General features: G+C 38.8%; 1 protein-coding gene across 4 annotated transcripts in view; it reads left to right on the forward strand.

The window, feature by feature from the left end:
* STAG1 (stromal antigen 1) overlaps nt 1–25,543 on the forward strand; it is a 520,715-nt gene that overhangs the window by 121,704 nt on the left and 373,468 nt on the right. The window contains exon 2 of one of the 4 annotated variants that reach the window (XM_049870476.1): nt 17,931–18,406. The exons of the other annotated variants lie outside the window; for them this stretch is intronic. The gene's annotated coding sequence lies outside the window, so the exon portion shown is untranslated. The remainder of the gene's footprint in view (nt 1–17,930; nt 18,407–25,543) is intronic. 4 annotated transcript variants of the gene reach the window in all.

A 25,543-nucleotide genomic window follows, 5' to 3' on the forward strand; every position in this document is an offset into this window, starting at 1 on the left:
CCTTTATTTCTTTTTTATAGGCTAATTGCTCTGGCTAAGACCTCCAGCACAGTGTTGAATGAGAGTGGTGATAAAAGGCATCCTTGTCTGCTTCCGATTCTCAAGGGAGATGATTTTAGACTCTCTCAGTTTAGGATGATGTTGGTCGTTGGCTTTGCATAAATGCCCTTTATTATGTTGAGGAATTTTCCTTCTGTTCTTATTTTGCTGAGCGTTTTTATCAGGAACTGATGTTGGACCTTGTCAAATGCCTTCTCTGCATCAGGTCATGTGGTTCTTGTTTTTTTTTTTCTTTATGTGATGGATTACATTGATTGTTTTTCTAATGTTGGAACTCCTCTGCCTACATGGTGTATATCCCACTTTATGGTGAATTCTTTTTTTGGTATGTTGTTGAATTCTATTGGCTAGAATTTTGTTGAGGATTTTTACATCTAAGTTCATGAGGGATATTGGTCTGGATTTTTTTTTTTTCCCTTGTGTCTTTACCTGGTTTTGGTATCAGGGCTATGCTGGCTTCATAGAATGAGTTTGGGAATACTCTGTTCTTTTCTTTACTCTGAAATACCTTCAGTAGTAATGAAGTTAACTCTTCTCTGAAAGTTTGGTAGAATTCTCCAGTGAAGCTGTCAGGGCCAGGGCTTTTTTTGTTGTTGTTGTTGTTGGGAGTTTTTTAATCACCTTTTCAGCCTGTTCTTTTGTTATGGATTTATTTAGTTGTTCTACCTCTGTTTGTGTTAGTTTAGGAAGGGATTGTGTTTCTTGAAATTTTTCCATTTCTTCTAGGTTTTCAAATTTGTTCGAGTACACTTTTTCATAGTATTTTGTTGCAATTCTTTTAATTTCAGGTGGGTCTGTTGTGATATCGCCCATCTCATTTCTTATTCAGTTTATTTGCTTCCTCTTGTGTTTTCTTTTGTCTCCTTGGCCAGTGATTTATTGATTTTGTTGATCTTTTCAACAAACCAGCTTTTGGTCTTGTTAGCTCTATTTTTCTCTTCTCTATTTCATTTAATTCTGCTCCAATTTTTATTATTTTGTGTCTTCTGGTGCCCAGGGGCTTCTTTTCCTGCTGTCTTTCTATTTGTTTGAGTTTGTAAGTTTAATGTTTTGATTTTGGCCCTTTCTTCTTTTTGGATGTGTGCATTTGTTGCTGTAAATTAACCTCTGAACACTGCTTTTGCTGTGTCCCAAATGGCCTGGTAGGATGTGTTTTCATTCTCATTTGATTCTGTGAATTTCTTTATTCTGTCTTTAAGTTCTCCTATAACCCAGCAGCTTTTGAGCAAGGTATTGTTCTGTTTTCATGTTTTATAATATTTTTTTCCTTTTCTATTATTGGTTTCTACTTTTATGGTTTTATTGTCAGAAAACATGCTTTGTGAAGTTTCAATGCTTTGGATTCTATTAAGGCTTCCTTTTCGGCCTAATATCTGATGTATTTTGTAGAGTGTTCCATGTGTGTTGAAAAAGAAAGTATACTTGGCTGCTGTTGGGTGAAGTGTTCTATGTATGTTTGAGATCAAGTTGGTTGATTATGGCATTTAGATCTTCCATTTGTTTATTGAGCTTCTCTGGATGTTCTGTCCTTCAGTGAAAGTGATGTGTTGAAGTCTTCTAGTATAATTATGGAACTATTTCTCTTTTCAGTGCTTTTAGTTTGTTGTATGTATTTTGGAGCCCTGTCATTGGGTGCGTAAATATTTATTATGGTTATGCACTCCTGGTGTACGGACCCTTTTTTAATCATTATATAGTGTCTTTCCTTATCCTCTGTGGCGGATTTTACTTTAAAGGCTATTTTGTCAGAGATTAGTATTGCCACTCCTCTTTTTTCATTGTTGTTTGCTTGATATGTATTTTTTTCATCTTTTGAGTTTTTGTTTGTGTCCTTAAGTCTAAAGTGTGTCTCTTGTATGCCCCATTTAGACAGATCGTGTTTTTTTTTTTATCTACTCTGCCACTTATTGTCTCTTTATTAGTGCATTCAGTCCATTTATATTTAGTATAATTTTTGATTGGTATGAATTTAGTGCTGTCATTTTGATGTATTTTTTTGTTGTTGCTGCCACTTTCTTTGTTCTGCTTAATTTTCTGTGCTGAGTTTTCTGTATTTTATTTTCATTCGTGTGGATTTTGCATTTGCTGAGTCTTTGTATTTCTTGTTTTTTATTTTTATGTGTAGGATTGTTGGTTTCCTTTGTGGTTACCTAAATATTTGCTCCTATTTTTTTAAGCTTAAATCAATTGTTAATTTCTTTGTATTGCCTTGACTTCCTCTCCATACAAAAGATGTCTGTCTACATTATTTGTCCCTATTTTTTTGTTTTGACGTTGTCATTTTTTGCATATTGACATCTGTGTTTCTGTATTTTCAGAGTTTCAGCTTTGATTTATTTGTGACTTCCCTGTCTGGGTTGATAACTTGGTAGTTCTGTCCTGTGTTCTTGTCTTGGGTTGTTATCTGATGTTATTTATTTTCTGGGAGAACTCCTTTTAGTATTTCATGTAATTTTGGTTTGGTTTTTGCAAACTCCCTAAACTTCTTTTTGTCTGGAAATACCCTGATTTCGCCATTATATTTGAGAGACAGTTTTGGTGGGCATACAATTCTTGGCTGGCAATTTTTTTCCTTCAAGGCTTTATATATGTCATCCAATTGTTTTTTGCTAGTACGATTTTGACCGAGTTGTCCGAGCTTTGTCTTATTAACTCTCCTTTCTAGATGACTTTTCATTTATCCCTAACCGCTCTTTATCTTTTGTTTTGGCAAGTTTGATTAGAATATGTCTTGGTGACTTTCATTTGGGATCTACCTTGTGTGGGGTTTGATGAACTTCTTGGACAGATATCACTCATCTTTCACTATATCAGGGAAGACTTCTGCCAACAAATCTTCAACAGTTGTTTTCTGTATTTTCTGTTATTTCCCCCTGTTTTGGTACTCCAGTCACTCATAGGTTGTTCCTTTTGATAGAGTCCCACATAATTCTTAGGGTTTTTTCATTTTCTTAAACTGTATTATCTGATTTTTCGTCATATAAGTTGGTGTCAGGTGTTTTATCTTCAGTCACAGTAATTCTGACTTACATTGCCTCAGTTCTGCTTGTATGACTGTTTTGGGTTGTCTAATACTGAAATTTCAATCTTTTGTATTCTTGCAGCCTGTTAAATTATCTCGTAATGTTGGTTCTCTCTTTAATTTTTTTTGGTAATTTTGGTTTGGTTTTTACAAATTCCCTTAACTTCTGTTTATCTGGAAATGCCCTAATTTCAACTTCATATTTTAGAGACAGTTTTGCCAGATATATAATTCTTCGCTGGAAACTTTTTTGCTCCAAGGCTTTATGTATGCCATCCCATTGCATTCTTGCCTGCATGGTTTCTGGTGGGTAGTCAGAGTTTAGTCTTATTGACTGTCCTTTGCAGATGACTATTTGTTTATCCCTACCTGCTCTTAAAATTGTCTCTTTATTTCTGGTTTAGGCAAGTTTGATTATAATATATCTTGGTGACTTTCTTTACAGATCTACCCTGTGTGAGGTTTGATTAGCTTCTTGGATAGATACCTTCTCATCTTTCATGGTATCAAGGAGGTTTTCTGCCAGCATATCTTCAACAATTTTCTCTGCAGTTTCTGTTATCCTACCCCCTGACCTGGTAGTCCAGTCACTTGTAGGTTATTCTTCTTGATAGTGTCCCACATAATTTTTAGGGTTTCTTCATCTTTTAATTCTTTTATCTGATTTTTCCTTAAATTGGCGTTAAGTGCTTTTTCTTCAATCTCACTAGTTCTGACTTCTGTTGCCTCAGTTCTGCTCCTATGACTTTATGTTGAGTTGTCTAATTTTGAGATTTTATTGTTAATCTTTTGGATTTCTATATATTGTCTCTTTGTGGTTTCTAGCAGCCTGTTAGATTTGTCATTTTGGTCTTATATAGCTTTCCTGAATTCCTCTATTGCTTTGTCTCTGAGTTCCTTGGCCTGGTCTGAGTTTTGACTGATCTCCTTCATGATCTCTTTAAGAGCTCTGTATATTGATCTTTTGAATTCCAACCTCCGATAATTCCAAGATCTTGTCTTCTTCTGGGAAGTTTCCTGCCTCTTTGTTTTGGTCAATTCCTAGAGCCATCTTGATCTGCCTCTTTATGTGACCTGATAATGACTGTTGTGTCTGAGCCGTCAATAATTTATTATTATTATTTAGTGTATGCTTGCTTACTGTATCCTAGGTTTTTGTTTTGATATGCCCAAATAGGCTGGGTGTGTGGGTGATGTTGGTTTTTGGCGTCTTTGGAGCTCTCATGGCCTGTCATCAGGTGTTTAGAGCTGCTACTGGATGTGTGAGCCCAAGAGTCCATTTACTTTTCTTTCGTGGATTCAGCTCAAGTGTCCAGGCTCTAGGTCACTGAGTGTGTGATACAAGCTCTTACCTATAGATGTAGACGGGCAGGGCTACGTGGGGGTGATTGGAGCAGGCACAGGTATCTGGGTGCAGTAGGGGTTATGTGCTGGTAAGGTAGGGGGCTGATGGCTGCCCCTCAGTGTCCAGGTGGAAGGTGTGTCCCTGTCCCCTGGAGCACATAGGTGGGTGGGTTTTACAGCTGGGCTTTAGGCACCCAGTTCTGTTGGCTATAAGGACTTGGGTGCACCGTTCATTCTTGGGCTCCTGTCACAGGTGGCTAGGTGGAATGAGTGAAGCCCCAGTCCTGAGGCCTCTGATGTGGTTTTTTGTTAGGACCCTCCTTAATGGCCAGGGGTGTGTCAAATGTCATGAATCTGGCACTTCTACTTGGCTGTTGCTGTTGCAAATAGACTTCGGGTACATACCATGTTGTTCCTTGCTAATAAGGGCCTACGCTGTTGAATCAGCCCCCACATGTCTAGGCATGGGTGAGAGGTGTTTGAAGTCTGTGGACTCCTTATGCCTGTGCCTAGGCAAAGGGGCATTGCCTGGTCTTTCTTGCCTTAGGGGACATTGCCAAGAGACTGGTTTGAGCTTGGTTAGTCCTGAGCACCTGGCTTAAAGGAGTTGGTGGTTTCTCTACATTGTTTGCATTTTCCCTAAAGCTACAAGACTGGTCTGGGTGCAATAGTTCCTTTTTTCCAGCCTAGGGGGCTTGGCAGTTATTGAATACTACTGGACTGATATCAGAGGAGACTGGGAGGGGAAGGGCAAGGGCAAGGGGAAAAGAGGCACTTCTCCACTAGGAAAGCCTCGGGGGCAGGGGCGTGTTATTTTGGTCCCATGTGGTAAGTTAGATGCTTACACATAACTTTCACAGATCCAGCACCACTTTCTCCTGGCTTCAGAGGTTTGTGCAGACACTCTGCCACCCTTTATCTCCTGTTGTGGTAACACCCAGAGCGCTACTGCTTTCCTCAGCCTGCGTGTACCATCCCGCTGAACGCCACCTAGCTCAAATCTGGCACTTCTTCAATGCTTCTGAACTGTCTGTCTCTTCCCTTGCCCCTCAATCTGACTCTTCAGCTTTGCCTTTGATGTTCAGGGCTCCTAGATTGTCATATATAATCGATTTACTTGTTTTTTTGGGGGGTGTTTATTATAAGAGGGACCATCGGGAACGTCTGACTGTTCCACTATCTTGGCCCCACCTCTGCGGGTTCTTACAAAGCATATGGGAACGTATAAGTTCTTGTAGTTTTGATAGACATCTGTCGGTTTTCTATTTACAAGTATTCTTTCTTCTATTTAGTGCAGGATAATTTAGTATAAAACTTGAAACCCGTTACCATTGAATTGATTCCCACACATAGCTACCCTTTAGTACTGAGTAAAACTGCTCCGTAGTGTTTTCAAGGAGCAGCTGGTAGATTTGAACTGCGAGCCTTTTGATTAGCAACTGAGCTCTTAACCAGTGGACCACCAGGGCTCCAATTGCCTATAAAGGAACGTAATTTCCTTGAGTTTCTTTTTCACTTGTTAGCTAATTTAAAGGCTGATGACATTTCTAATGCTCTTTAAATTTAAAGCAGCCTTATCAATAACTTTATTTTTTGACCAATTAATTATGTGTTTTAATATGGTTATCAGGTAATTTTGGAGGGCTTGAAAGCTTCTTAATTGTTTCACTTAAAAATATGATGGTAATGAATATCCATCTAAATGCTTTCTTCAGTTTTAATTGAGTTGGATTAATAAGGATTAATAATAGAGATTCGAATGAATGTCTTGATGTCCTGCCACAAATCTGTACATTAAGTCCTTATGGTTCTTGAACTTTCATTGTTTGTTTCCACCCTCCTCTGATGTTTATCTAGCCTTCGATGTCAGATTCTTTTTTTTCACTTGTCTCCAATTCTCATTTATAATTTTCCTCCTGTGTGTTAGATTTGGTGTTTTGCTTCCAACTGTTGATTCTGATTTCTCATCAAGGATCTTGTCTGTCCCACTGATGCTTTTAGATTTTTCTACCTTTTTCAGACTGCATCTACCCTAGTTGGAGTTCTGAAACTCAGCTCATAACCTTGGCCAGATGATGGTATTCTTCTTCAAGAAAGGAACCAGGGGTTGAGCTTGCCACATTAATGGACTTCCTTTTGTGGCTACAACATTTTATGATTTCCCAGAGATGATAAATTTCTATTAATTTAAATGGCTCTGAAAATGCTAACCCACCCAGTGGCTCTGTGGGAGAAAGGTCTGGTGTTCTGCTTCCATAAAGATTGCGGCTAAGAAAACTAGAGGGCAGTTCTATCTACACTGTCACAGTGGGTTGCTGTGAGTCGAAATTGACTTGATGGCACCTAACAACAACAACAGCAATGTAACTAGTTACAAATTATAATGAGAAAAAGATCCTACGCACAATAGCATTAAAAACAAATTTCCTAAGGAATTAGCCTTTTATCCCCCTCCCCCCTTATTAATACTACCTACTTGTTGTTAGCTGCCAGTGCATCAGCCTCTGACTCCTGAGTACCCTATGTACAACAGATTGACACGCTGCCCATGACTGGTTATGGATAGGACAGTGGTGATCCATAGGGTTTTCATTGACTGATTTTTGGAAGTAGATTGCCAGGCCTTTCTTCCTAGTCTGTGTTAGTCTGGAAGCTCCATTGAAATCTGTTCAGCATCATAGCAGTACGAAAGCCTCCACTGACTGACAGGTGGTAGCAGTGTATACATGATGTGTATTGATTGGGAATTGAAGCTGTGTCTCCCTCATGGAATGTGAAATCGTACCACTGAACCACCATTGCCCCCAAATATTACCTAATAGTTGAATGGTATATCTTCAGTTTTACACTTGCTAATTATTGCTCTTTTCTGGGTAATAGTTACTAGACTTCAAAACGTTGGCAGTTTGAACCCACCCAGTGGCTCTGTAGGAGAAAGACCTGGCAATCTGCTCCCATAAAGATTACAGCCAGGACAACCCTGTGGAGAAGTTCTGCTCTGTCACATGGGATCACTATGAACTGGAATTGACTCGATGGCAACTAACAGCAACAGATACTAGACTGTTCCGTGGGATCCAAAAGATAAGGCATTTTCCCCTAAAGAATCATACGGTCTGCTAGAGAGCTAGAAATACAAGTAAATCGCTAAAAATATGTGACAAGAAGTGCTGTAAGAGTGATATATACAAGAAAAAAAAATTAATGTATGAAAGCTTGTAGGTGTGAGACTGAACCCTGCCTGGATTTCAAGGTTAGAGCTCTTCAGTTTGTCCCAGTGAGAGTGGGGGATGAGGGATGAGGCAGTATGTTCAAATATACAGAAATAGGATAGAGCTGATTTTCTTAGAGAAAACAGTAAGTACTTTGGAATTGTTAAAGAGTAGTATAATGGAGAGTAGTAGTGAGAGTTAAGGTTGTAGGAGAGCATTAAGGTTGATGATGCCATGTATTGGGTGCTGGAGTATAAGAATGTAAAGTCATGAGAGCCCTAACAGTACAGGAAAAATTTGGCTAGAGTGTTTATACTTGCTTGTAGGTAACAAGATGAGGAGGCAGCCTTTTGGGAAAGAGATTGGGTGTGTTTATTCATGGAATTGAATTTTCCACCATTACTGTGTAAAGATTTGGGAGAGGTGATTGGTCAATAAAGAAAAAACTGAAAGTTCTATGAATGTAAGAGAGTCTTTTGGCTTGTCATCTTCCTTTAGTCTGGAGACATTTATCTGGTTGTTGGATTGTATATGTGTATAAGCCCCCTCACTTGAGGGAGCTTTCTCAAACTTAAGTCTCCGCCATTCTTATGTACACTACTCCCCATCCTGCCTTCTAACCTCTGTGTCACACCCTAGCCCCAATCTTTGAGAATCGCTGCCCTATTGAGCCACCAGTTAACCGTTAAAACCTGTTGCCGTCGAATCGATTCAGACTCATAGTGACCCAATAGGACAGAGTAGAACTGTCCTATAGAGTTTCCAAGGGATGCTGGTGTATTCGAACTGCTGACCTTTTGATTAGCAGGTATAGTGCTTAACCAGTACTCCACCGGGGTTTCCACCAATTAACTAGTAGTGGTCAAAGTAGAACTGTGCTCCATAGAGTTTTCAGCGGCTGATTTTTCAAAAAAGTAGATTATTAGGCCTGTCTTCTGTGGTGCTACTGGGTTTACTTGAACCTCCAACCTTTTGTTTAGCAAGTGAGCTAATTGTTTGGACCCCTCAGGGACCTCATGAGCCACATTTACTGGGAATGCATCCCTCAACATGGTTGTTATAAAGAAAACTTTGTTAACTCTGGGATTTCTCCTAATTTTTAATTTTGTGTTCTCTTCTATAAATATAAATAAATAAATTTTATTTCCAGAAATATTTACTGAGTAACTACTAGGTATCTAGGTATCAGGCAGTGGGAACATAGCAATGAACAAAAAGGATAAAAAAATACCTGCCCTGATGGAGTTTATGTTCCGTTATGCTTTTTACCTATTCTGTCCTCTTGTAGCTAGGAGTTAACATTCATTAAATAGTTTCAAGCACTCTTCAATTACACTGTGGGTATTGTATAATTTTCGAAACAACCATGTGAAATATGGCGTTTCTTTTATTATTCCGGTTTGACAAATGAGAACACCAAGGTATTGTTATTAGTTACAGAGCTAGATAGAACATAGTATACCTGGGATAAGGGCCCAGGTTTTAAGGTTTATAGTATCAAGATATGCTAAGGATAGCCTTCCTTAATAATATATGGAGAAAAAGGGCAGAATAATGATCCAGTCTGCTGTTATCAATGGATTTTACCTCCAACTCATCGAGCACATAATTCTATTTGGACTTAAAGTATCCTTCTGTCTCTCTAATGTTTGAGATTTTCTAAATTAATATGTCCAAAAGATTATGTAACTACTTCCCTCTTTCTTGTATCTTAATGGTGCCCATTTCCTGTTCAGGCCATATTTTAGTGTGCATTGCTATGTAACTTAGAGGCCTAATTCTATTTTGATATTCATTGCATTAACTAAAAGAGCAAGAAAATCTGTCTCATAGGTTAAATTTTACTGCAAAGAAAGATGGGAACATGTTTTCTTAATTGAATGCTTTGCTTACTAAATCATGTGGCATCCACTCTGTGTGTGTGTGTACTGCTAATAGGCGGTTTAAGACAGTTCAGGTAAAGTGTTAGGAATTGTAAAAGAGAGGCCTGAATTACTGAGACGGTATCATATAAATCTTTACCTAGTATAGATGGTATATAGAACAAAATGTACAGATACTTAAGACAAAGTTGGATGTGCATAAGAGACCTAGAGGGGTGAGTAGAGAATACTAATGTATAAAGTACAATATATATATTTAAAAAAATTTTTTTATTGTGCTTTAAGTGAAAGTTTACAAATCAAGTCAGTCTCTCGCACAAAAACTTACGTACACCTTGCTGCATTCTCCCAGTTGCTCTTCCCTCAATGAGACAGCCCTTTCCCTCCCTCCACTCTCTTTTCCTGTCCATTTCGCCAGCTTCTAACCCCCTCTACCCTCTCATATCCCCTCCAGACAGAAGATGCCAACATAGTCTCAGGTGTCCCACTTGATCAAAGAAGCTCACTCCTCACTGGCATCCCTCTCCATCCCATTGTCCAGTCCAACCCCTGTCTGAAGAGTCGGCTTTGGGAATGGTTCCTGTCCTGGGCCAACAGAAGGTCTGGGGGCCATGACCACCGGGGTCCTTCTAGTCTCAGTCAGACCATTAAGTCTGGTCTTTTTACGAGAATTTGGGGTCTGCATTCTACTGCTCTCCTGTTCCCTCAGGGGTTCTCTGTTTTGCTCCTTGTCAGGGCAGTCATCGGCTGTACCCGGGCACCGTCTAGTTCCTCTGGTCTCAGGCTGATGTAGTCTCTGGTTTATGTGACCCTTTCTGTCTATTGGGATTGTAATTACCTTGTGTCCTTAAGTCTCCTTTGATCCAGGTGGGTTGAGACCAATTGATGCATTTTAGATGGCCGCTTGCTAGTGTTTGAGACCACAGATGCCACTCTCCAAAGTGGGATGCAGAATGTTTTCTTAATAGATTTTATTATGCCAATTGGCTTAGATGTCCCTTGAAACCATGATCCCCAAACCCCCGCCGCTGACCTTCGAAGCATTCAGTTTATTCAGGAAACTGCTTTTGATTTAGTCCAATTGTGCTGACTTAGCCTGTATTGTGTGTTGTCTTTCTCATCACCAAAAGTAGTTCTTTCTATATCTCGAGTTCTTATAATAGTGGTATTATACAATATTTGTCCTTTTGCAACTGACTAATTTCACTCAGCATAATGCCTTCCAGATTCCTCCATGGCATGAAATGTTTCACAGAGTGATCACTGTTCTTTATCGATGCATAGTATTCCATTGTGTGAATGTACCATAATTTATCCATTCATCCATTGATGGGCACCTTGGCTGCTTCCATATTTTTCCTATTGTAAACAGTGCTGCAGTGAACATGGGTGTGCATATATTTGTTCATGTAAAGGCTCTTATTTCTCTAGGATATATTCCAAGGAGTGGGATTGCTGGATCCTATGGTAGATCTATTTCTAGTTTTTTAAGGAAGCGCCAAAACGATTTCCAAAGTGGTTGTACCATTTGACATTCCCGTCAGTAGTGTATAAGTGTTCCAGTCTCTCCATGACCTCTCCAAAACTTATTATTTTGTGTTTTTTGGATTATGCCAGCCTTGTTGGAGTGAGATGAAATCTCATTGTAGTTTTGATCTGCATTTCTCTAATGGCTAATGATCGTGAACATTTCCTCATATATCTGTTAGCTACCTGAATGTCTTCTTTAGTGAAGTGTCTGTTCATATCTTTTGCCCATTTTTTAATTGGGTTATTTGTCTTTTTGCAGTTGAGTTTTTGCAGTATCATGTAGATTTTAGAGATCAAACGCTGATCAGAAATGTCCTAGCTAAAAACTTTTTCCCAGTCTGTAAGTAATGTTTTCACTCTTTTGGTGAAGCCTTTGGATGAGCACAGGTGTTTCATTTTTGGGAGCTCCCAGCTCTCTAGTTTTTCTTCTGCATTGTTAGTAATGTTTTATATACTGTTTTTGTCAGGTATTAGGGCTCCGAGCGTTGTCCCTATTTTTTCTTCCATGATCTTTATCTGTTTAGATTTTGTGTTTAGGTCTTTGATCTGTTTTGAGCTCGTTTTTGTGCATGGTGTGAGGTATTCATCTTGTTTCATTTTTTTGCAGATGGATACCCAGTTGTGCTAGCACCATTTGTTAAAAAGACTGTCTTGTCCCTATTAACTCCTTTGGGGCCTTTGTCAAATATCAACTGCTCATATGTGGAGGGATTCTTAATTCTGTTCCATTGGTCTGTGTATCTGTTGTTGTAGCAGTACCAGGCTGTTTTCATGTTAAGTCTTCCTATCCATGAGCAAGGTATATTTTTCCACTTATGTAGGTCTCTTCTGGTTTCTTGCAGAAGTGTTTTGTAGTTTTCTTTGTATGTCTTTTACATCTCTGGTGAGATTTATTCCTAAGTATTTTATCTTCTTGGGGGCTACTGTAAATGGGGTATTGATTTGGTGGTTTCCTCTTCAATGTTGTTTTTGTTGGTGTAGAGGAATCCAACTGATTTTTGTTCGTTTCTCTTGTATCTGACACTCTGCTGAACTTTCTGTTAGTTTCAGTAGTTTTCTTGAGGATTCCTTGGGGTTTTCTGACTGTAAGATAATATCATCTGCAAATAGAGATACTTTTACTTCTACCTTGCCGGTCTGGATGCTCTTTATTTCTTTATCTAGCTTAATTGTTGTGGCTCGGACCTCTAGCACAATGTTGAATAAGAGTCGTGGTAAAGAGTATCCTTGTCTGGTTTCGGATCTCCAGGGAAGTGCTTTCAGACTCTCTCCATTTAGGATGATGTTGGCTGTTGGCTTTGTATCAATGCCCTTTATTATGTTGAGGAATTTTCCTTCTATTTCTGTTTTGCTGAGAGTTTTTATCATGAGTGCTGTTGAACTTTGTCACATGCCTTTTCTGCGAGAATTGATGAAATCAGGTGATTCCTGTATTTTGTTTTATTTATGTGGTGGATAACGTTCATTGTTCTTGTAATGTTGAGCCGCCCCTGCATACCTGGTATGAATCCCACTTAGTCATGGCGTATTATTTTTTTGATATGTTGCTGAATTCTATTGGCTAGAATTTTATTGAGGATTTTTGTGTCTAAGTTCATGAGGGATTGTAAGTTTGTAATATTCTTTTTTTGTGGTGTCTTTTGGTATCAAGGATATGCTGGCTTCATAGAATGAGTTTGGTAGTGGTAACTTCAGTAGTGGTGTTAACTTTTCTCTGAAATTTTGATAGAACTCTGCAGTGAAGCCGTCCGGGCCAGGGCATTTTTTTTTTTTTTTTGCTGGGAGTTTTTTGATTACCTTTTCTCTCTCTTCTTTTATTATGAGTCTATACAGTTGTTCTACCTCTGTTTGTGTTAGTTTAGGTAGGTAGCGTGTTACTAGGAATTCATCCATTTCTTCTAGGTTTTCAAATTTGTTAGAGTACAATTTTTCATAGTAATCTAATATGATTCTTCTAATTTCATTTGGGTCCATTGTAATATTGCCCATCTCCTTTCTTATTTGGGTTATTTGCTTCCTGTTCTTTTTTTTCTTTCAGCGTGGCCAATGCTTTATCAATTTTGTTGATTTTTTTAAAGAACCAGCTTTTGCTCTTGTTAATTCTTTCAATTTTTTTTTCTGTTCTCTAATATTTAATATTTGTTTTCTTCTGGTGCCTGAGGGTTTCCTTTGTTGCTCTCTATTTGTTCAAGTTGTAGGGATAATTCTTTGATTTTAGCCCTTTTTTCTTTTTGTATGTGTGCTTTTATTAGTATAAATTGACCTCTGAGCACTGCTTTTGCTGTGTCCCAACGGTTCTAATTGGAAGTATTTTTATTCTAGTTGGATTCTATGAATTTCTTTATTCCCTCATTAATGTCTTCTTATATTCCAGTCTTCTTGAGCAGGGTATTGTTCAGTTTCCAAGTGTTTGATTTTTTTCCTCCGGCTTTTTCTGTTACTGATTTCCACTGTTATGGCCTTATGGTCAGAGAAGATGCTTTGTAATATTTCAGTGTTTTGGATTCTGCTCAGGCTTGCTTTATAACCTAATATGTGATCTATTCTAGAGAGCATTCTATGTGTACTAGAAAAGAGAGTATACTTGGCTGCTTTTGGGTGGAGTGTTCTGTATATGTCTATGAGGTCACGTTGGTTTATTGTGACATTTAGATCTTCTGTGTCTTTATTGAGCTTCTTTCTGCGTGTCCTGTCCTTAACTGAAAGTCGTTCGTTAAAGTCTCCTACTATTATTGTGGAGCTGTCTATCTCACTTTTCAATGCTGTAGAGTTTGTGTTACGTATCTTGCAGCCCTGTCATTTGTGTATAAATATTTAATATTGTTACATTTTCTTGGTATGTTGTCTCTTTAATCATTGTATAAGGTCTTTCCTTATCCTTTATGATATATTTAAAGTCTGTTTTGTTAGAAATTAATATTGCTACTCCTGCTCTTTTTTGATTGCTGTTTGCTCGATATAATTTTTTCCATTCTATTAGTTTTAGTTTGTTTTTGTCTCTAAGTCTAAGGTGTGTCTCTTGTAGGCAGCATGTAGGTGGATCATGTTTTTTAATCCATTCTTCCACTGTCTGTCTCCTTATTGGTCCATTTGGCATTTACATTCAGCATAATTATGGATGGGTATGAATTTAGAGCTGTTATTTTGATCTCTTTTTTTGTGTGTTGTTGACAGTTTCTTTTTCCACTTTATTTTATATGCCGAGTAGATTATCTTTATTTATTTTCCTTTCCTCATATTCGTTGTTCATTTTGTTTCTTCAGAGTCTCTTTTTTTCTTGTATTTTATTTTGATGTGTAGGATAGTTTGTCTACTTTGTGGTTACCTTATTATTCTCCACTGTTTTTCTAAATTGAAACCTAAATTTATTTCTTTGTATCACCTTGTCATCCTCTCCATATGGAAAACGTATGACTAAATTTCTTAGTCCGTCTTTATTGTTTTAATGTTCTCTTCTTTTATATAATAACATTGCCATTTCCCTGTTTTGAGTATTTTTTTTATGTCAATTTATTTTTTTGGTTTCTGTGTCTGGGTTGAGTTCTGATTGCTCTGCCCAGTGTTTTAGTCTTGGGTTGATACCTGATATTATTGATTTTCTAATCAAAGAACTCCCTTTAGTATATCTTGTAGTTTTGGTTTGGTTTTTATGAATTCCCTAAATTCCTGTTTATCTGGAAATGTCATAATTTCACCTTCATATTTGAGAAGCAGTTGTTCTGGATGTATGATTCTTTGCTGACAGTTTTTTTCCTTCAGTTTTTTGTGTAAGTCATCCCATTGCCTTCTTGCCTGCATGGTTTCTGTCGAGTAGTCTGAGCTTATTTTTATGGACTCTCCTTTGTAGGTGACTTTTTATTACTAGCTGCTCTTAAAATTTTTTATCTTTGTTTTGGCACAAGTTTGATTATAATATATCTTGATGACTTTCTTTTAAACCTTATGTGTGGTTCTATGAGCATCTTGGATAATTGCCTTATCATCTTTCACGGTATCAGGGACGTTTTCTGTCAACAAATCTTCAATAGTTCTCTCTGTATTTTCTGTTATCCCTTCGTGTTTTGGTATTCCAGTCACGTGTAGGTTATTTCTTTTGATAGAGTTCCACATGATTCTTAAGTTTTCTTCATTTTTTTAAATTCTTTTTATCTGATTTTCCTTTGAATATATATATTGGTGCCAAGTGCTTTATCTTCAAGTTCAGAAATCCTGCCTTCCACTTGCTCAATTCTGCTCCTCTGACTTTCTACTGAGCTGTCCAGTTCCGTAATTTTTTTGTTAATTTTACGAATTTCTCATTGCTCTGTGTCTTTGTATTTTTCCCACTTATTAAATTTTTCATTATGCTCCTGAATCATGTTTTTAATGTCTTCAATTGCTTTATCTGTGTGTTCCTTGGCTTGTTCTGCGTATTGTCTCGTTTCCTTTCTGATGTCTTGAAGTTTTCTGTATATTAATCTTTTCTGTTCTGCCTCTGGTAATTCCAGGAGTGCACTTTGATCTAAAAGATCCTGTGATTCTTTGTTTTGAGAGCTTTTTGAGGAGGTCATGGTCTGTTTCTTTAAGTAACTAAATATTGACTGTTGTCTCCAAACCATCTATAAGTTGTCATATTAGTTCGTTTTATGTTTCCTTACTTTGTCCTAGCTTCTTGCTGTGTTTTGTTTTGATACGCCCAAATGAGTTGCTTGAGTGAGCTAGGTTGATTATTTTCACCTTTGGAGCTCTGACATCCTGTCTCCAGATGGCTAGAGGTGTTACCAGATATATTAGTCCAGTAGTCCATTCACTTTTCTTGCATGAATTCAGTTCATTTGTCCAGGTAGCTGGTCATCAAGTGTGTGGTACAGGCTCTGTCCTACAGTCTTAGAGGGGCAGGGGTGATTGTTGTAGGCACCAATATCTGGTTGCAGCAGGGCATCAACGCTCTGAACTAGGCAGGGTGCTGAGAATCGTCCACCACTTGTCTCTGAGGAAAGTGTGTCCCTGTTCCCTAGAGCATACAGGTGGGTGGATTCTGCAGAAGGACCATGGGCACCCAATGTTTTTGGTCGTAAGGACTGGGAGGTAGCAGTTATCCGTGGACCGCTCTTCTGGGTGGCTGGGTGAGCTGAGTATAGCCTCTAGTCCTTAGGCCCCTTATGTGGGTAGGTGTGGACTGTGTTTAACAGGGAAAGCAATGTCAAACATCAAACACCCACCTCTCCGCCGCAGTGCTGAAATGGTTAGAGTCTGCCAACAAGGGCCTATTTTACTGAAATAGGCCCACACATCCTTGCAGAGGGGAAAGGTACTCAAAGTCCATGGACCAGTTATTCCTGCACAGTAGCCACTTCTGTCCTGAGCTCCCCTGCTTAGTGGGGCTGGCAAATTATCTCTTCCCTGAATTGCAAATTTATTTCTTCTCCACGGTCAGGATGACGGCTCTAGGTGCTCAACAGGCCTATCTGAGACCCAGGGAAATCAACTGCTGATGCCAGCTTGGGAGCTGGGGCGCCTTGGCGGGGGGGGGGGGGGTGTGGTAAAATATATGCAGACCACTTAGTTTTGCTGAGAGTGCTGTCCTTCTCTGATTCTGGAGGTGTGAATAGGCTGTGTGGTTGGCTGCTTCTCTCTGAGGAAACTGTGGCGAAACGGTAGCAGCAGTTCACCGATGCCGCTCCTGGGAACGGGGCTTGAGGGTTCCTCGTGATTTAGGTCCCATAACTCCTGTCCGCTTCTGAACCGTGTCTTCGTTCCCCTGCCCCTCATTTCGTTTTCTAGGCTTGCCTTTGATGATCAAGGCTCCTAGCTTGTTATCAATATACTTGTTTCTCTTGTTTTTTTTCGGGTCTCTGTTGTAAGAGGATTCACCGGAACCGTCTGTCTTGATTCCACCTCACAATATATACTTTTATCGAAACCAAAAAACTCAAAACCTGTTGCTGTCGGGTTGATTCCAACTCACAATGACCCTATAGGTAGAATAGAACTGCCCCCATAGAGTTTCCAAGAAGCAGCTGGTGGATTCTAACTGCCAGCCTTTTGTTTAGCAGCTATAGTGCTTAACCACTGCACCACCAGGTTTTCCATAGTGTTTCCATACTGCTATAAAGATATCTTTAAAGGAGTAAAATAGACAAGCATTGATGTCAGGGGCAGATTATCCAATGGGCAATGTAAACATGGTGGTTACCTTGCTTACTAGATCATGTTTTGTGAGAAATTTTGTATTTTTTCACCACATCAAAGATTCTGCTTCCAGGTATGGCTGGCATCTGTCCCTCTTCCCAACCTCATAGCACCTCGCTACAGAATCAAAGCCTCTTTTCAAAATTACAGTCCCTGACCTGAGTGGATGACCTAATAAGCACTAGCTTACTTGTGTTTGTTTACTAATCTGTAGTGAATGTTTTCGCATGGGTTTCACCAGAAGTGCATATGAAATTGATCTCCACAGATGATCTGGTAAAGAAGATCAGAGTGGTGTTTACTTTATCTATTGGATAATCCCCCCCCAGATTGAGCTGCTGAAAATCTTGCAAGTATCTTGAAACCATTTTTAAATACCTTGGCTGATGATTCAAAAGTCTTGCAGTGGATTTTATTTTCAAAGCAACATTAGAAGCTAGAGTGGGGAGGGTGAGCTGTTGACCTCTCCCTCTTAAAGTTATACTGGCTTAAAACTAAAACTGTACTAATTGAAATTAATTTAAATATGTATTAAGCTTATATTTATATTAAAGTACTGCATCATACCCTCATGGAGTGAGTATAAATTGGTATAGTATTTTCAGAGGGCAATTGGGCGGTAAAAAATTGCATAAGTGTTTAGTACTAGAAAGGTGACATTGCGGTTGTATCCTTTCACCATACTTATTTAGTCTGTATGCTCGGCAGATAATCTAAGAAGCTGTACTATATCAAGAAGGACGCAGCACCAGGATTGGAGGAAGAGTCATTAATAGGCTGCACTATGTAGATGACACCACCTTGCTTGCTGAAAGGGAAGAGGACTTGAAGCTCTTATTGATGACAGTCAAAGACTACACCTGCAGTATGGTTGCACCTCAACATAAAACAAAAATCCTTACAACTGGATGAATAAGCAACCTTATAATAAACAGAAAAAATTGAAGTTGTCAAGGATTTGATTTTACTTGGATCCAATCAATGCCCACGGAAGTATCAGTCAAGGAATCAAACAACGTATTTCACTGGGCAAAGCTGCTACAAAAGACCTCTTTAAAGAATTAAGAAAAAAAAACAAAGTTAAAGTGCTAAAAAAAATTGAGGACTAAGGTGCACCTGACCCCAACCATGGTCAACAACAACTAGGAATCTGTCTATGAGAATGTTCATACAGTTAAGCAAGGGTATGTGACAGCATTGCTTACATTGTTCTTGTTAGGTGATGTCGAGTCCCGATGCATTGCATATTGCAGTAGAAAATTGGGGACAGGCTAAATTTCCACAGAGGAATGGTTTAAGTATATTTACTTAAACCATTATTTAAATAACACAAATGTTATGAAATAATAATTATAAAAAATGAGGTTCTCATGGATTGAATTATGTCTCCCCAAAATATCTGTTAGCTTGACTGGGTCATGATTCCCAGTATTGTGTGATTGTCTACCATTTTGTCATCTGATACGATTTCCCTATGTTTTGTAAATCCTATCACTATGATGTTAATGAGATAGATTAGCGGCAGTTATATTGGTGAGATCTATAGGATTAGATAGTGCCTTCATGGATTGAATTTTATCCTCTAAAAATGTCTTTCAACTTGGCGCCAGCCTCTTTTGAGATTTAAAAGAGAGAAGGGATCAGAGAGACATGGGGACCTCATACTACCAAGAAAGCAGCACCGGCAACAGAGTTCATTCTTTGGGCCTGAGGTTCCTGCGCCGAGTTGCTCCCAGACCAAGGGAAGACCGATGATAAGGACCTTCCTCCAGAGCCGACAGAGAGAGAAAGTCTTCCCCTGGAACCGGCGCCCGGAATTCAGACTTCTAGCCTACTGGACTGTGAGAGAATTAACTTCTTTTTGTTAAAGCCATCCACTTGCAGTATTTCTGTTGTAGCTGCACTAAATGGCTAGGACAGTGTCTTAAGTCAGTCTCTTTTGAAATATAAAAGAGAGAAGTGAGCAGAGAGCCACGGAAGCCTCGTTCCACCAAGAAAGAAGCCCTGGGAGCTGAGGGCTTCCTTTGGACTCGGGGCCCTTGTGCCTAAGAAGCTTCTCTACCAGGAGAAGATTGATGAAGATTCCTCCAGAGCCAACAGAGAGAAAGCCTTCCCCTGGAACTGATGCCGTGAATTTGGACTTGTAGCTTATTAGACTGTGAGAGAATAAATTTGCCGTTGTTAAAGCCACCCACTTGGGGTATTTCTGTTATAGCAGCACTAGATGACTAAGACAGAGGTCAAATGTCCACAATACATTTCTGAGTGAAAAAAGAACAAATAACATATAAATATGAAAAACATTTCATTTTTCTGTTCCTCACATTCTTCTTCTTGTTAAGTGCCACCGAGTTCATTCTGACTTAAGCTTTCCTACGTACAACAGAATGAAACACCGCCTGGTCCTGCTGCATTCTCAGAATCATCGTTGCAGCCATTGTGTCAGGTCTTTTCGTTGAGGGTCTTCCTCTTTTTCGCTGACCCTACTTTAACCAAGCATGATATCCGTCTCTAGGGACTGGTCGCTCGTCCTAATAACATGTCCAAAGTACGTGACACAAAGTCTTACCATCTTCACTTCCAAGGAAGATTCTGGCTGTGTTTCTTCCAAGACAGACTTGTTTGTTTTTCTGGCAGTCCATGGCATATTCAGTATTCATTGCCAACACCATGATTCAAAGGTGTCAGTTTTTCCTGCCTTCCTTATTCATTGTCCAGTCTTCACATGTGTATGTGACGATTGAAAAGAACATGGCTTGGGTCAGGCACAGCTTAATCCTCACAGTGACATCTTTGGTTTTTTACACTTCAGAGAGGTATGTTGCAGCCAGTTTTCCCAGTGCAGTATGTTGTTTGATTTTCTGAGTGCTGCTTCCATGGGCATTGACGGTAGATCCAAGTAAAATGAAATCCTTGACAACTTCAATCTTTTCTGTTTGTCATGAGAATACCAGAGACGTGTTTACCTGTGTTTTATTGACTATGTAGAGGCATTGGACTGTGTGGATCGTAACAAATTATGGATAATGTCAGGAAGAATGGGAATTCCAGTACACTTAATTGTGCTGAGCACTGTTTTTTTTTTTTTTTTTTAAATTGTGCTGATGAGGAACCTGTGCATAGACTAAGAGGCAGTCATTTGAATGGAGCAAGGGGATACACTGCATGGTTTAAAATCAAGAAAATTGTTCGTCAGGGTTGCATCCTTTCATCATACTTATGAAAACGCCTCGTGATGGGAGGGTGTGGTTTGCAAACAAACATAGAAGGCGTGCATTATTTGTGTAAGAAATATAGTATATTTTATTTTTGATTTGCATATAGGAAATTATTCATTTTGTAGTACATTCTTTGTTTTTTGCCAAGTAGATAAAATGTGACTGTGACCACAATCAACATACAGAACCACCCCATAACCTCTAAAATTCCATTATGTGTAATCCATTTGTAGTCAGTTCTCCTCTTCTACCTCTTACCTCTGGGAACCACTCATCTTTTCTTCATCCCTGCCTGCAGTTTTGCATTTTCCAGAATATCATGTAAATGGGATTATACAGTGTATGTGTAATCTATGCATTTAAGATTCATCTGTATTGTGGTGTCTATCAATAGTTATTCCTTTCTATTGTTGAGTAGTATTCCACTGTATGAATGTAACATAGTATGTTTATCCAATCTTCCACTGAAGGATATTTTTGGAATGTTTTTGGTTTTTGGCTATTATGAATAGAACTGCTATAAACATTTGTGTACATGTTTTTGTATGAACATAAACTTCTTTTTCACTTGGATAAAAACCAAGGCCTTGGTATTGCTGGGTCATATGGTGAGTGCGTGTTTAACTTTCTAAGGAACTCTTAAGCTGGTTTCCAAAGGTACTGTGCTGTTTTGCATTCCACTAGCACTGCATGAAATTTCTGGTTGCCCTACCTCCTCACCAGCTCTTGAAATGATCGCTTCTTTTAGTCATTCGATTATCTATGTATTATAATTTCCATAATGATGAAGATTTAAGCATGTATTTGCATGTTTGCCACCATTTATCTTCTTTGGTGAAATGTCCGTTCATATCTTTTGCCCATTAAAAAAAATTAAGTTGTTTGTTTTCTTATTGAATTTTGAGTGTTCTGTATTGTACTTACAAGTTGTTTGTCAGACATGTAATTTGCAGGGTTTTTTTTAGGGTCTATGACTTGTTTTTTCATATTGTAACAGTGTCTTTTACAGAGCGAAAGATTAAGTCCAGGTAATCTTTTTGTTTTTTTAAATTAGATGTTGCTTTTGGTGTCACGTAAGAACAGTTTGTCTAATTCAAGATCACAAAGATTTTCTTACATAGTTTTTTCTAATCGTTTTATAGGTTTACATCTGTAGTTTTAGGTCTGTGATCCATATTCAGTTCAATTTTTTTAAGGTACTTGGAAGAGTTGAGAATATATATATTCTACATGTATTTATACTGTATATGTAGCATATGAATCGACTCGACGGCAGTGGGTTTTTTTGGTTATATATGTTGAAGTGTTCCAGCACCATTTGTTGAGTCTTTTCATTGAATTGTCTTTGCACTGTTATGAAAACTCGGTTGTATTTATTTGAGGCTCTCACTGAAACCGGTATTGTTTCATTGATTTATGTATCTGTCTTTTTGCCAGTCAGATAGTATTGTAATTACTGTTGCTTTATAGAAAGTCTTGAAATCAGGCATTGTGCTTCCTATTATTGTTCTCTGTTTCAAAATGTTTAACTGTTGGAATTACCCTTAGCCTTTTCATATATATTTTACAATCAGCTTGTCAGTTTCATTCAGAAATCTCTGGTGATTTATTGGTTGCATCTATAGACCATTCTGGGGGAGAATTTCCACGTTACCGTTACCATTCAGTCTTTTACCACCATTTGTATCTCCATTTATTTAATAGAATCTCTTCAGTTGCTTTCATCTGTATAGACCCTGCACATATTTGGTTAGATTTACACAGTAGATGTTAAAGAGGGAGCACAGGTGGTACACTGTTTAAATGCTTGGCTGAACGATAGGTTAGTGGTTCGAACCCATCAGCCACTCCGTGGGAGAAAAGACCTGACAGCCTGTTCTCATAAAAGATTACACCCTAGGAAACCCTGTGGGACAGTTGAGTCAGAATTGATTTGATGGAACACAACAGCAGCAGATATTGAAGAGCAATATTATGAGCAGATGTTTTTTGCCTTGTTTTTTCTTTTACGGGGAAAGCGTTTAGTCTTTCACCATTTAATACATTATTAGTAGTAGGCCTTTTTTGTAGATGACCTTTATCAGGTTGGAGCCTGGGTTGGACAGTGCGTAAGAGCTCAGGCTGCTAACCAAAATGGTTGGCATTTCGAGTCCATGATTCGCTCCTTGGAAACCTGATGGGGCAGTTCTACTCTGTCTTATAGAGTTGCTGTGAGTCAGAATCAACTCGGTAGCAATGGGTTTAGTTTTTGTCTTATCAGGTTGATGAAGTTTCCTTTTGTTCCTGAATTTTGTCTTATACTACTTCTGCATCTATCGGAGTAATCATGTGCATTAAATGCTTACATTTCCTGTATACTGTTAATAAGGTGAACTACATTAGCTTTTGAATGTTGAACTTAGCTTGCATTCCCAGGATAAGCCTTGCTAGGTCATGATGTATTATCTTTTTATATGTATTAGTGTCTGTCAGTTTGTTGTACCGTGGGGGCTTGTGTGTTGCTGTGATGGTGGAAGCTATGCTACTGGTATTCAGATGCCAGCAGGGTCAACTGTGGGGGGGAGGTTTCAGCTGAGCTTTCCGACTAAGACAGACTAGGAAGAAGGACCTGGCAGCCTATTTCTGAAAAGCATTAGCCAGTGAAAACCTTATGAATAACAGTGGAACATTGTCCGATATAGTGCTGGAAGATGAGCCCCCAGGTTGGAAGACATTCAAAAGATGACTGGGGAGGAGCTGCCTCCTCAAAGTAGAGTCAACCTTAATGACATGGCTGGAGTAAAGCTTTCGGGACTCTCGTTTGCTGATGTGGCATGACTCACAATGAGAAGAAACAGCTGCAAACATCCATTAATACTTGGAGCCTGGAATATATGAAGTATGAATCTAGGAAAATTGGAAATCATCAAAAATGAAATGGAACACATAAACATCAATATCCTAGGCATTAGTGAGTTGGAATGGACTGGTGTTGGCCATTTTGAATTGGACAATCATATAGTCTACTGTGCTAGAAATGACAACTCGAAAAGGAATAATGTTGCGTCCATCATCGAAAAGAACATTTCAAGACCTATCCTGAAGTACAACGCTGTCAGTGATAGGATAATATCCATATGCCTACAAGGAAGATCAGTTAATATAACTATTATTCAAATTTATGCACCAACCACTGGGGCCAAAGATGAAGAAATGGAGGATTTTTATCAGCTGCCACAGTCTGAAATTGATTGAACATGCAATCAAGATGCATTGATAATTACTGGTGTTTGGAATGCGAAAGTTGGAAACAAAGAAGGATCAGTAGTTGGAAAATATGGCCTTGATGATAGAAACAGTGCCAGAGATTGAATGATACAATTTTGCAAGACCAATGACGTCTTCATTGCAAATACCTTCTTTCACCAACATAAACGGTGACTATACACATGGACCTCGCCAGAAATCAAATTGACTACATCTGTGGAGAGACGATGGAAAAGCTCAATATCATCAGTCAGAACAAGGAGAGGGTCCGACTGTGCAACAAATCAGCAATTACTCATATGCAAGTTCAAGCTGAAACGGAAGAAAATCAGAGCAGATCCACAAGAGCCAAAATATGGCCTTGAGTATATCCCACCTGAATTTAGAGACCATCTGAAGAAAGATTTGACGCATTGAACACTAGTGACTGAAGACCAAATGCGTTATGGAATGACATCAAGGACATCATCCATGAGGAAAGCAAGAGGTCACTGAAAAGAAAGGAAGGACCAAGATGGATGTCAGAGGAGACCCTGAAACATGCTCTCGAACGTCAAGCAGCTAAAGAAAAAGAAAGAATTGATGAAGTAAAAGAACTGAACAGAAGATTTCAAAGGGCGGCTCGAGAAGACAAAGTATTATAATGACATGTGCAAAGAGCTGGAGTTGGAAATCCAAAAGGGGAGAACACGCTCGGCGTTTCTAAGCTGAAAGAACTGAATTAAAAACTGAAGCCTCGAGTTGCAATAACGAAGGATTCTGTGGGGAAGATATTAAACGATGCGGGAAGCATCAAAAGAAGATGGAAGGAATACACAGAGTCATTATAAAAAAAGAATTAGTCGATGTTCAGCCATTTTAAGAGATGGCATATGATCAGGAACCGATGGTACTGAAGGAAGAAGTCTAAGCTGCTCCAAAGGCATTGTCGAAAAACAAGGCTTCAGGAATTGATGGAATATAAACTGAGATGTTTCAACAAACAGATGCAGCACTGGAAGTGCTCACTCATCTATGCCAAGAAATATGGAAGACAGCTACCTGGCCAACTGACTGGAAGAGATCCATATTTCTGCCTATTCCCAAGAAAGGTGATCCAACCGAATGTGGAAATTATAGAACAGTATCATGAATATCACACGCAAGCAAAATTTTGCTGAAGATCATTCAAAAACAGCAGCAGCAGTATATCGATAGGGAACTGCCAGAAATTCAGGCTGGTTTCAGAAGAGGATGTGGAACCGGGGATATCATTGCTGCTGTCAGATGGATCCTGGCTGAAAGCAGAGAATACCAGGTGGATGTTTACCTGTGTTTTATTGACTATGCAAAGGCATTTGACTCTGTGGATCATAACAAACTATGGATAACATTACAAAGAATGGGAATTCCGAACACTTAATTGTGCTCACGAGGAACCTATACAGAGATCAAGAGGCAGTTGTCCGGACAGAACAAGGAGATACTGATTGGTTTAAAGTCAGGAAAGGTGTGCGTCAGGGTTGTATTCTTTCACCATTCCTAGCCAATATGTATGCTGAGCAAATAATCCGAGAAGCTGGACTATATGAAGAAGAATGGGGCATCAGTATTGGAGGAAGACTCATTAACGACCTGCGTTATGCAGACGACACAAGCTTGCTTGCTCAAAGTGAAGAGGACTTGAAGCACTTACTAATGAAGATCAGAGACCACAGCCCTCAGTATGGATCGCACCTGAACATAAAGAAAACAAAAATCCTCACAACTGGACCAATGAGCAACATCGTGATAAATGGAGATTTAAGTTGTCAAGGATTTCATTTTGATTGGATCCACAATCAACAGCCATGGAAGCATCAGTCAAGAAATCAAAAG

Source organism: Elephas maximus, chromosome 26, assembly GCF_024166365.1.
Source record: "Elephas maximus indicus isolate mEleMax1 chromosome 26, mEleMax1 primary haplotype, whole genome shotgun sequence".
In the NCBI taxonomy this organism is placed as follows: Eukaryota; Metazoa; Chordata; class Mammalia; order Proboscidea; family Elephantidae; genus Elephas; species Elephas maximus.